The sequence below is a fragment of the Mastomys coucha genome, unplaced genomic scaffold (genome assembly GCF_008632895.1).
Source record: "Mastomys coucha isolate ucsf_1 unplaced genomic scaffold, UCSF_Mcou_1 pScaffold6, whole genome shotgun sequence".
Classification (NCBI taxonomy): domain Eukaryota; kingdom Metazoa; phylum Chordata; class Mammalia; order Rodentia; family Muridae; genus Mastomys; species Mastomys coucha.
In genome coordinates this window covers 48,319,348-48,330,939 of record NW_022196912.1, presented here as the reverse complement: position 1 = coordinate 48,330,939, position 11,592 = coordinate 48,319,348, and the positions used below count along the sequence as shown (strand labels likewise).

The window sequence follows — 11,592 nt, the reverse complement described above, 5'->3', positions numbered from 1 at the left end:
GCATTTCTGAGTGCTGGAATTAAAGGCATGTGCCACCATTCTCTGCTCTTTTAACTAATTTTTAAGTGTAGTTTTTATTTAAAATGCTTACTTTTATCTTTAGTCCTCTTTTATAATTGGCTTCATTTATGCATTTTTAAAGGTTTGTGATCACCTTTCATCTCTTGCATTTTTCCTTCCTCTCACGTTTTTCTTTGGCTTGTTCTTCTTTTACCTGTCTTGTACCTGGCTTTTCTCTTTTCCTTTCATTGCCTTTGACTCTTCCTTTATTGTCACCCTTAATTTTTAACTGCACGGTTTATTGTACATTAATTTCGCCTTTCTTCCTTTTGGTGGTGTAGTTGCTTTCCCAATTGATTTTTCTTGTGTTCTAATATCTGGTTTTGGTCTTGTTGGTGCTCCTTAAGTTCTGTTTTCTCCTCTCTTAGCAGTGTTGGGTGCTGAGACCTTAGAGAAAAGCAGCTCACGAAGATGGTTCCTATATAAAACAAGAGCAGATATCTATCTCAACGCATGCCCAGATGACAACACAGAAAATTAAGTAGTGTGACAAAGTGAGGTAGCAGGAGTTCTCTAAAAGTTCAACAAGTGTACTCAGAGACATTGGAATGGCTAGAATGACACAGAATCCAGAAGTCTACTTTTTAAAATCATTGATGGTCTTAAAGAAGATTGGAACAAACAGATTAATAAAATTAAGAAGTTAATTTAAGCCCTGATCAAGAAAAGTCAACAGGATTGACAAAAAAGTTCAACAGAGAAATACAAAGACTGGCAAACTAAATTAAAACAGATAAAAAGAAGTAAAACTCTTGAAAATGAGAACTCCATAAGTCAAGTTAAAACACCCAACAGAGCCAGGTGGTGGTAGCACATGCCTTTAATCCCAGCACTTGGGAGGCAGAGGCAGGTGGATTTTTGAGTTCGAGGGCAGCCTGGTCTATAGAGTGAGTTCCAGGACAGCCAGGGCTATATATAGAAATCCTGTCTCAAAAAAACCAACCAACCAACCAACCAACAAACAAAAAACAAAATCAAACAAAAAAACCCCAAAACACAAAAAAACACTCAACAGAAAGACTAGAAAGACTTCAAAATAGATTAGACACAGTGGAAGAAGGATTTATAGGAATGGAAGACAGAGGTAAGAAACTAGTGTGATTGGAGAACAGCCAAGAAGGAGGAAAAAGAAATCATGATATTAGAAGGAGGAAAAAGAAATCATGATATTCAACACTCAAGAGTTCTGGAACACAACCAGGAGACAGAACTTGAATATGTGGCTTTCAAAGAGGGAGCCAAGATATTGACAAAGGGCTCAGAGATTCCAAATAATGCAACCACAGTGAGTGATGGAGATATATATACGTGTGTGTGTGTGTGTGTGTGTGTGTGTGTGTGTGTGTGTACATGTTTTTAGAAGACACACACACACACATTTTTAGAAACCCAAGTAGATATGACCAGGAAAGAACCTCTCCATGACATATTATAATTAAAACATCCCTGAGTGCAGAGCATATCCATGGTGTATTATAGTGAAAATGTCCCAAGTACAGAACAAAGAATGCTAAAAACCCTAGCATCGGAGGTCCCAGATTACTACAAAGGTAAAAATGAAGAAGTAAGATAAAGAAAAAATGACAAAAGAAAAGAATGAGGAGAAGAAGAAAAGAGGTAAAACACAAAATCTAATTACCAAGGAAGGAAAAAGTACATACATAAAATTATCTAAAGAAAGGCTACCTACAGTGATGTCCGGGTGGTTGAGACCATTTGCAGCTATTCCAGAAGACACACTTGAGTCCTGCAGCTCCAGTGCCAGGGGATCTTGCGCCTTCTTCTGACCTGAAAGAACATTTCACTGAAGCAGATACAGGAGAAAGGATGTTCTCCTAAAGCAAGCACATGAAAGGACATGTGAAGAAAGTTTCTTTGCTAATGACATGCATGTATTGGTCTGCCTTACATAGTGTAGTTGAGCTGCATTTGTCAGTATGCCATAGAAACACACTGAAAAGCTTCTGCTTGTTGCCACTTCCTCTGATGCAGGCTGATTAGATGCATGTGCTGAAGCAAGGCATGTGGAGGACATGTGATGTTTGGAGGGTATAAATAGGACTCCACAGAGTGACAGTTTGGCTTGCTGGTACAGCTAACTGTGCAACGCTTGTGGGTCTCTTGTCTTCACTGACCTTCGCTTCCACATGAGAGGCACAACTGAGAACTTCTGGTGTCTGTTGGTCCCTCCTGCTGACTCTAGCAGAGGCTGAGGCCTGGCTGTCACTACTAGGTTGTGTCACCACTTCTGCTAATGCAACTCTACTGAACCGGCCTGCTGGTGAATCCATGAAGTGTTTGTGAGTGGACTGAGCTGCGCCTGCCTGCTGACCTGGGAACTGAACTGCGGATTTCCAGACAACACAGATGGGAGTTGCTCCAAAGAACCTTTCTAAGCAGGTCCACTTCCCCTGTATCCTTTCTTTTTCACTACCTCTGGTGGGTGGTGGGTTACAAGAAAAGTTAAAGTGTTTAAGAACCATCATTACAAATAGGATTTGATAAATTAAAGTGACAAAGACCTGCAACTTTGAAACCAAAAGAAAAAGATAAGAGCAACTTCTGAAGACACACACAGAGGTAGCAGCTTTCTGAGTAGGTCACCAACATCTCAGGGGACAATAACAGGATTGATAAGTGAAATTAAACCAAGTTAAAAACTGTACTACAACTGGAACAAGTGCCTAAGTGAAGGGATAGTTTACAGAATGGGAGGAAAAGCTTGTCGGATTCTTATCTAATACTATGTTCAGATCCAGCATACATAGAAAAGAATCCAGAATCTGTATGTTGATTATTTATTTACTTTTAAAGGTTTATTTTATTTTCATTTCTGTGTGGCGTGTGTGTGTGTGTGTGTGTGTGTGTGTGTGTGTGTGTGTGTGTATACATGGAGACCAGAAGAGGTCACCTTGACCGAGATGTGTGTGCTGGGATCTGAACTTGGGTCCTGTGCAAAGTCACTAAATGTCTTTAACCACTGAGCCATCTTCCAGTCACCAGATTCTAGAGTTCAAAACAAAACAAAACCCAAAACAAAAACAAAAACAAAAACAAAAGCAGGTAAAATAGCCAATAGGGAGAAGGATTAGGAGTGTTTGTTTGTAACACACATAGTCCTGGCTTCAGTTCATAGCACCACAAGTAAACAGATTTTCGTATGAAAAATAAATGTGAAAATGGAAGGAATGTATTTAGGGAAAAGAAAGGGGACCATCAGACAAGAGAGAGGGGCATGTATGTCTGATGAGATCAACATAAACTATATATATATATATGAAAATGCTATGACAAACCCCATTGTTTTGAACAATTAACATGTGATGGTGATGGTGATGATGGTGGTAGAGGTGGTGGTGGTGATGATGATGATGATGACGACGACGACGACGACGACGACGACGACGATGATGATGGGGAAAATAACAAAAGTACAAGCCCATAGAAATGAAAACGACAGAAGAACAGTTGTAGATTGGAGTCAGTTCTTGCCAGTTTCCAAGTAACAAGTTTTATAATTTGTTATTTACTTTATGCAACAACACAAGAAGGAAGAAAACTGCCAGAAGATGATCTTCTACACTAGATCTTAGCCAGAAGGGCAGGAAGCAATAGATAATCTTCTAATAAACAAGTATTTTAGGACTCTGGGTGGAAGACAGCAGACACTAAGTTTCCTGGGCAGAAGACAGATTACTTAGTAGTAGAGAAGGGTTAAAGATGACCACATACTTTCTCAAAGCCTGTAATATGTGGAAATAAATCTGTTTAAGAATGTTGTACACAGTGTGGCTATAAGCTGTGAGATGTGTCTATAAGTTCATGGGCAGATATCCTGGCCACCCTGTTCCTCTGCACAGTATGCACATAGCTGGCATGACTCATTGTCCCTTTCCTCAAGTCTATTTGATGTCAAATTAATAATTATAATAAATGACCATATCTAACCACTGAACAAATAAATCAATTAAATTTAGAGATAGGCCGGGTGGTAAAGAGTCTCTTGGCGTTGTTATTCTAGTCCCCTATTGAGAAATTTTGTACTCATTTCCTCTTACAAATTCCAAGTGGGCAAGCTCTCAGCCTCTTCCCTCGCCTGGTCACAGGCTCCTCCATAGCTCTGAACAGCTCAGACTCACTATGTATTGGAACAGGGTAGAAGCCTCAGACACCTCTGGAATGCAGTGCAAAGGGGATTTTAATGCTTTCAAGACCTTATATCATATGGCAGCTCATTTAGTAACTTAGATCCTCATACTAGTAAATCATTGGATGTGGGTCTGAGGACAGGTATGGCCTCGGCAGAGCTCTCTCTCTCTCTCTCTCTCTCATTTTCGGTTTTGTTTTTTGAGACAGCAGTGTCCCTCTGTGTAACCCTTGCATCCTGGAACTCACTATGTAGACCAGGCTAGACTGGAACACTCAGAGATCTGCCTGCCTTTGCCTTCAAAGTTCTGGGATTAAAAGTGTGTGGCCAGCCCATACCACACCATGTCTATCTCTATACCACATGGTATAGAGACACTTTAAAAGCATTTCTTCCTGCATTCTGTACAACTTCAAATTTATACCATTATTTGCCCAAGATAATTTCATTCACTATGTATACCCCCAATATCACTTGTTCCTAGACTTCCCACCCCTTCTGGTGACCTCCTTAATTATCTCCCACCTGATCTCTCACTTGACCCTGACTCCTGTGTATCTCTCACTGGGTACACTGAGTTACTGAGTTACTTAGCATCATTTGCTTAGGAACTATCCAGTGTTTATAACAACTAGTTTTTCATCCACGTAAAGACTCAAGCTCCAAATCTTTTCCACACATTTTTATTGTGAAAGTGGAAGTCAGAGTAAAATTCAACAACAGCCCTTCACACCCCAGATTCCAAGCTGGGCTTGGCTTTGTTCCCATAGAACTGTTACTTCTGTGTTTTTCACAAACAAAACTCAATCTAAGTTACTGAACAAAGTGTGCTCCAGTTTGCTCACTCAGTCACTTGGGAAATCTAATGGCTTTTCTCCAAAAAAGCAGAAGCCATTTGCCCAAAGGACAAAGAAACAGTATGAGCCAGGACTAGAAGTCTCCATTTCAACCTTCAACTCCTGACTACCCGCTGAGGAAATGAATGTTCACCATCACACAGGGCAGTGCCCACATATTTAAGTCTCAAGAGACATGGCAGCTTCTTAGTCCCCAGTTTTCCTCATAGACATTTAAAGTCACTACTGAAGTTCAAAGTCAATTACTCAACACCCCTTTCCTTAGTTACAGTCCTTGGTATTTGGTGTTCAATGACACATAGTAGTCATTTTCTGGCATTGGCTGTATTGTATTGAGTACTTCCTCATAGCTAACCCGCCTTTTCAGCCATATTGTCTAACAATGATAGTCATTGTGAGGCTTGTGAATTTTCCCCAGCATGGTTTCTTTGCCAGACACAATTATGTACCTGTTCAAGACCCATCTTCTGCTTATCAGGGTATGAGATAAGAATTTGACCCTGTTTTTCTCATCATTGGACAAGTGTTCTGTTAATTCTAATTCCTGGTTTAAAAAAAAATCTCCTTGTCAATAATAACTCTAAAGTACGATGAACAGAAAATGCTGAGAAAACTGTCCAAACAAAGTAGCATGCAAAGGATCTCTCAAGTCATGCTTTGGGAAGCGAGGGGTTCAGAGATAGGTGAAAAGTCACATGGGATAGGAGAAGCGTACGTTATCCAAAGTGTCTATATCCATTTCTCTGTGAGGAGGGAATACAGTGTACATTTGAGCCTTCCATCCTTAAGAAGGTGATGCCAGCTACCATCAGAGAACATCCTTTTGGAATTCTATTCTTGTTTGAGACATTCGATTGACACGGTAACAATATGTACTTTGCTGTTGGTCTCTTGCAGTCAGAGGCATACTTTATTAGGAAGACTATCAAAGGGAAGCCTTCATTGTGAGTTGTGATCAAATGCCAGTATATTAATGCATCACTCTCTAAGCAAGGTATTAAAGTTTACCTAAAACTTCTTTGGACAATGCCAAGGCCATTCAAAATATAAGGTAGTTAATTAAGCATGTGCCCCTGTCCTTGAGGAATACAGACTGCATTTGGAAAGACTTGACTTCAAAAGAAAATAACAATGATTTCAGAGCAGGAGAATGCAACGTTGAGAGCTAACGTGATTTATGATTTATGAGCTAATTAGGGGCAGAGCTGGAACTAGACCTTCACTCTTTATATTCTGAGTTCAATGTGCTTTTTATTGCCCAGATTGTCTTCCTGGCGTGCAAGGACTTAATTCATCCTAAGACAAGTATTTCATCAATCTCTACCTTGTTAGGAAATATAATTAAGACATACAAAAGTACCAAGAATAAAATATTGATACTCTAGTGCCCACCACATAGCTTTAAAAGTAAACTATTACATTACCTAATACATAGCTTAAGAAGTAAGATATATCATGCTGGAGAGATGGCTCAGTGGTAGGTTAAAAGTACGTACTGCTCTTGCATAGAGCCCATGTTTGGGTCCCATGTGAGGCATCCCACAACTGCCTGTAACTGTAGGTTAAACATCTGATCCCTGTGACCTCTGTGAGTATCTACACTCACAGATACACAAGCATATAATCAAAAATAATAAAAATAAATCTATAAAAAGTTGAGAAAGTAATAGGCAACTTTAAAGCTCTCTCTGTATGCCTTTCCAGACTCTCCTGAGAGAACCAGTATCTTGATTTTGTTATTATTAATTTGATGAATATTTTAAAATTTGCTACACATTTATGTATATAAGTAACATGTAGTATCTTTTTGCATTTTAAAGCTTTATAAATGGTGTTATATGATGTTATTCTGTACTCTTTCACTTCATTTTTTTGAGATTTATGAATATTAATACATATATTCTAGTTAATTTTTGTTACCCTATAAGAATACACAACCATGTGTTTCTCTATTATTGTGTTTCTTCTTCATAGATATGTAGATTGGGTCCAAGCTTGTGTCATTTCATCAATATTTGTGTTCTGTCACCCTGAGCATATTCAGGATGCATGCTGGTCAAATCAACATGTCAGATAGTTATGCACATTTTAAAATGTGCTGGGAGCCAGTGTCAGTTTTACAACTCCTAACTTCCCCTTGGCTTAGCCTTGTAAATCTATGTGCTTCATGAACAAATTTCTGGCTTCTCACCTGAGTACAATCTTGATATTTAAACGATAAAAGAACTTTTCACATGTATCTACCTCCTGAAAATAGAAAATGTTGGCTTAGTTTGATTGTAGCTAGCTCATTTGAAATTACAAGGCTATAGAAGTGTTTATATTGAGCTTATTAATTTTTAAGGGCATATCATGAAGTCGAAGGGAGAATCATCAGTCTATTTTCCTATGGATCTAGTAGGGGGAAGTTCTCTTACCAGTGCAGGTGGCTCTATCCCCCCTGTGGGTACAGTAAAGGAATGTAATTGTGATGAAAGTTAGTCCCCCCAAATCACTTTCCCTTTGGCTGTATATTCATTTAATGTCTCCTATTAGGTCAATGGCAAATTTACTTCTTTGTCCTTGTAGGATTAAGATTTCTGCATTCAAAGATTGTTCTATATTCTTACAGATTGCCTGACCTATGACCTCATCTATTTTCAAAGATAGCTATGAAGAATTCAATGTATCAAACCACTTTTCACTTCAAATCTAACTTCTGTCTATAATTTCTAGGGTTAAATACCTCATCTATTTTCAAGGATAGTATCAAGGATGAAGAATTCAATGTATCAAACGAACTTTCACTTCAAATCTAACTTCTGTCTATAATTTCTAGAGTAAAAATTTTAAAGGTTTGTATGATCAAGTAAATCTTGTCCAGATAAGCATTATAAGTCTAGCTGTATCACCATATTCACCATTTTCACAGTCCTAGAAATGATGGAGAGAAAGATACAATGTGGAGAACATGTAGGTCTTGGATGTCTCCTTAGACTCTGTCTAAGATATCAACGCATCTACTGGCAGCTCTTGCATGTAGTTCTGGTAACTCTGGGTGAAATAAAAACGAATTTCAACCCAATGCTTTTCCTAGCTTGGGGTGTTTTCTCAGACTGTGTATCTCAACGCTTCTTCATTAGAGAAGATAAAGATCCATAAAGTGCTCACAGTGGAAGTGGCACAGAAATCAGCCAGTAGACTCAGGAATACCATGTTCTTTTAATCTTTGGGCCTTTCTCATACCACATCCATGTTCCATAACCCTCATGCTGGTGACAACCATGATATAGTCCCATGCTGATTGTTACAGTCTTTTCTGAAATTACTTGAAAATCTGTGTTAATAAGCCTTGAATTGTTCACTCTATCTACCAAGCTGAGAAAACACAATTTCAGAATAAAAACAAAAGCCCAGATGTATAAGCAAGAAGAACAGTTATAAGGTTATTTATAAGTGAATGGAGATACTACTCATATTTAACTTTATGGACTAGATAAATTAAAAGGTTTATGCAGTTAAGTATCACATGCCTATTAACAAATGATTTTGAAAAATACTTAAACATATAATATTATGATCATTGACTATTGGGCAGGAAAGATTGCTCAGTGGTTAAGAGAATATACTGCTCTCCTGGACAACCTGAGTTTGAGTCCTGGCACCCATATCAAGAGTCTGACCTTTGTGGGCACTTGCATTCATGCGTGTATACCTACACCTATACACACACACACACACACACACATACACACTCAACACTTTTTAAAATAAAGAAAAATAATCATTGACTTATTAAATAAAACCATATAAAATCCATTCTAACAGAGCATTAAACACATAAACACACACACACATACACTCACACATGCATGCATGTACGCACGCACTCACACACACATGCACACACAGGAAAGCTACTCAAGGAGATATGACAAAAATTTCAGTTATTTATTACAGAGTGGTAGAATTAGATGATATTTTTATTCTTGATAAATTTATTATCTTCCAAGCAATGAAATTTATTATAAAACCAGAAAGCACACTTTGCTTCTGTAAAACTTAAAAGGAATTACTGTCAGACACCTTTAGCACTGTCAGTGCAGCCAGTCAGAAGTCACCAATCAGACATAAAGCAATCTAGCGAGGTGGTTATGGTTTTTTTAAACATAGATGGTGGGTATCTGATAAAGATTCACTGTGTTTTCAAATTTTGTTTCTAACCAAAATGTTTATAATAAGAAATTGTAAGATTAATTTGTCATTGAATATCAGCATGTGCCTTACTGAGACAGACTACACTCGGCCAAAAGGCCCAGGAAACTATAGGCATAGTAGTGGGTCAAAGGTCAGCAGGACCATTCAGAACCCACAACCAGCCTCCACCCTGCTCATTTCCTAAGTCTGAAGGTGATAGATTATTTCCCTGCTACTGAAATGAGCTAATTAAAGCCAGATTATATTATATTAAAGGCAGGTTTATTGGGAAGCTTCTCACTGGACCCAAGAATTGAGGCCAGAGGAGTCATCAGGGGTAGTGGGTTTTGGGGGAAATAGGGTGTGTGCAGAGAGAAGAAGAGAGAAAGGAGGAGGACCAGGGGAGGAGAAGGGGGAGGGAGAGGAGGAAGAGGAAGCAAAATGTCTGGATTATACAGGGAGGAGCCTTTAGGGGAGGGCAGTCAGCCAGGCTCCTGGACTGGAAGTTCAGTGTTGGGGGCAGGGTATGCCAGGTAGGGACTGAGAGATGCCAGGAGAACCTGGAGACCAGGTCTGCTTTGATATATAAAACATGCACCTCAGTCCCTTGTCCTGGTCTGAAACCAAACAGTACACTTAAATCAATCATGGCTCTATTATTAGCAAGGAAAAAGGGAATGGCCATTAGAGAAGTCATTAACAATGTTGCCAAGCCATCACCAGCTACTAGCATGCCTTCTTGGGCAAGCAACTTCATCTCTTTGAGCCACAATTTTCATACCTATAAAATTCAGAGTAACATTAGTGCTTCAGAAGGCTTCTACAGTCTACCACATACACCATTAAATAGTATCTTCAAAAAAAAAATCGGTTGTCTAGTACTCTAATGTTCCAATAGTGTGAGTTGTAATTTAAGTTCCTCCTTTGGACATGTTCCAGTTGGCTATGGTCCTTTTAAGCATGACATGACAACTCTAATGTGTATGTCAGATACCTGCTGCACAGCATATACAATCTCAGCATTCACCTCATCAGGCTTTTCTCTATGCATCACTCTGTAGATTGATGGATTTCTCAAGAAAATCAAGTCCAGAGAGGAATTACTTGAGTCTCTGAGAGGAGATACATTCCCCTTTCAACCCACTTTCTCATACTAAAATTCTATTTTTCACTTAAAAAAAAACTTACTGCTTTTATGTATCTTGGAAGCAAGATTCATAGAGGATCCGGTGATGACAGGAATTTACAGGATAAATCCAGCACATGTTCCAAGAGTGCCTTAAAGATATAGAGTGGGTGGGGATGTAAAATTAAACATTTCACTAAGATTCACGCTCTACTCAAATGTAAGGAAAGCAACTTAACACAATATTTTCTTTTAAACATAACATAAACAGGACATGGGAAAGAACACAGAATTCTCATGGACTTTCATAAATTGAACACACACATGAAGCTTCTTTTCAGGTGGCTGGTGAGACTTTTCTACTAGGTTTCCTGCAAGGCTCAGAATCAATGTTTTAGATTGTCTATTCCAATAAACTCTTTTTCTAAAGATGCAAATACTAGGAATCCCTGCTGAGATTAACATAGGATTTTTCTCTTGGAAAAACCAGGGATGATGGGGAAGGATGTGGCACTAACACCTGTGGGCGAATAGTGATTCCCTATAGAGCTGAATTAGTCTTGGGTTCGAAGAAGAGTAGGCACAATTTTGTCTAGGTTCACTCTCTAGATTTGGTGAGATTCCATGTTGATACGGAGGTGGGGTGCTAGTTTATCACCCTGCCTCTTTAAAAGCTTGGCCACAGGTGCCACAGTCTGAAGAAACTGGGCCATACCCAAAAGCAACTCCATCGCTTTATCTGGGACAGCTCTAATCTATGGTCCTACTCAGTATCTGGCTCTTCCATGCATCTTGTCACATGGGTTATCCCAGACTAAACCACTTGGTGTGGAACTTCCCACTATCACTTGAAAGGATACCAGAATCAGATATTTCCCTTTGTTCTTTGTTTGTTTGATTCTCTACAGGCTCCATTCTGGGGCAATCCTGGAAGGAGGGGCATCAGGGATTCGAATAAAAGCTCAATATTTCACTAAGTTGGACACTAAAGTAATCATTACTTTTGTATGTCATGGGGTTCTTCTGGGGGCTGAAAAAGTGTGTGTGTGTCTGTATGTGTGTCTATGTGTGTATCTGTGTATGTGTATCTGTATGTGTCTGTGTGTCTGTGTCTGTATGTGTGTGTATGTGTCTGTGTGTATTTGTGTGTGTGCTCAAGAGTGTGCATGGTCTAGGAACAGTCTGTCATCTTGTCATCTGACTTACCTCTTTTTTTTTTTTTTTTT

At 38.9% G+C, this 11,592-nt stretch overlaps 1 long non-coding RNA gene across 8 annotated transcripts in view; it reads right to left on the bottom strand.

The window, feature by feature from the left end:
- Positions 1-248: 248 nt before the first annotated feature.
- Positions 249-11,592, bottom strand: part of LOC116079942 — a 28,158-nt gene continuing 16,814 nt past the window's right edge. For 7 of the 8 annotated variants that reach the window (XR_004114235.1, XR_004114231.1, XR_004114233.1 and 4 more), the window contains 3 exons: positions 10,429-10,518; positions 1,751-1,848; positions 249-478 (listed from right to left, as the gene is read on the bottom strand). This is a non-coding gene — a long non-coding RNA (uncharacterized LOC116079942). Of the gene's footprint in view, positions 479-1,746; positions 1,849-10,428; positions 10,519-11,592 lie in introns of all 8 variants that reach the window. The other variant, XR_004114230.1, reaches the window with a different exon arrangement.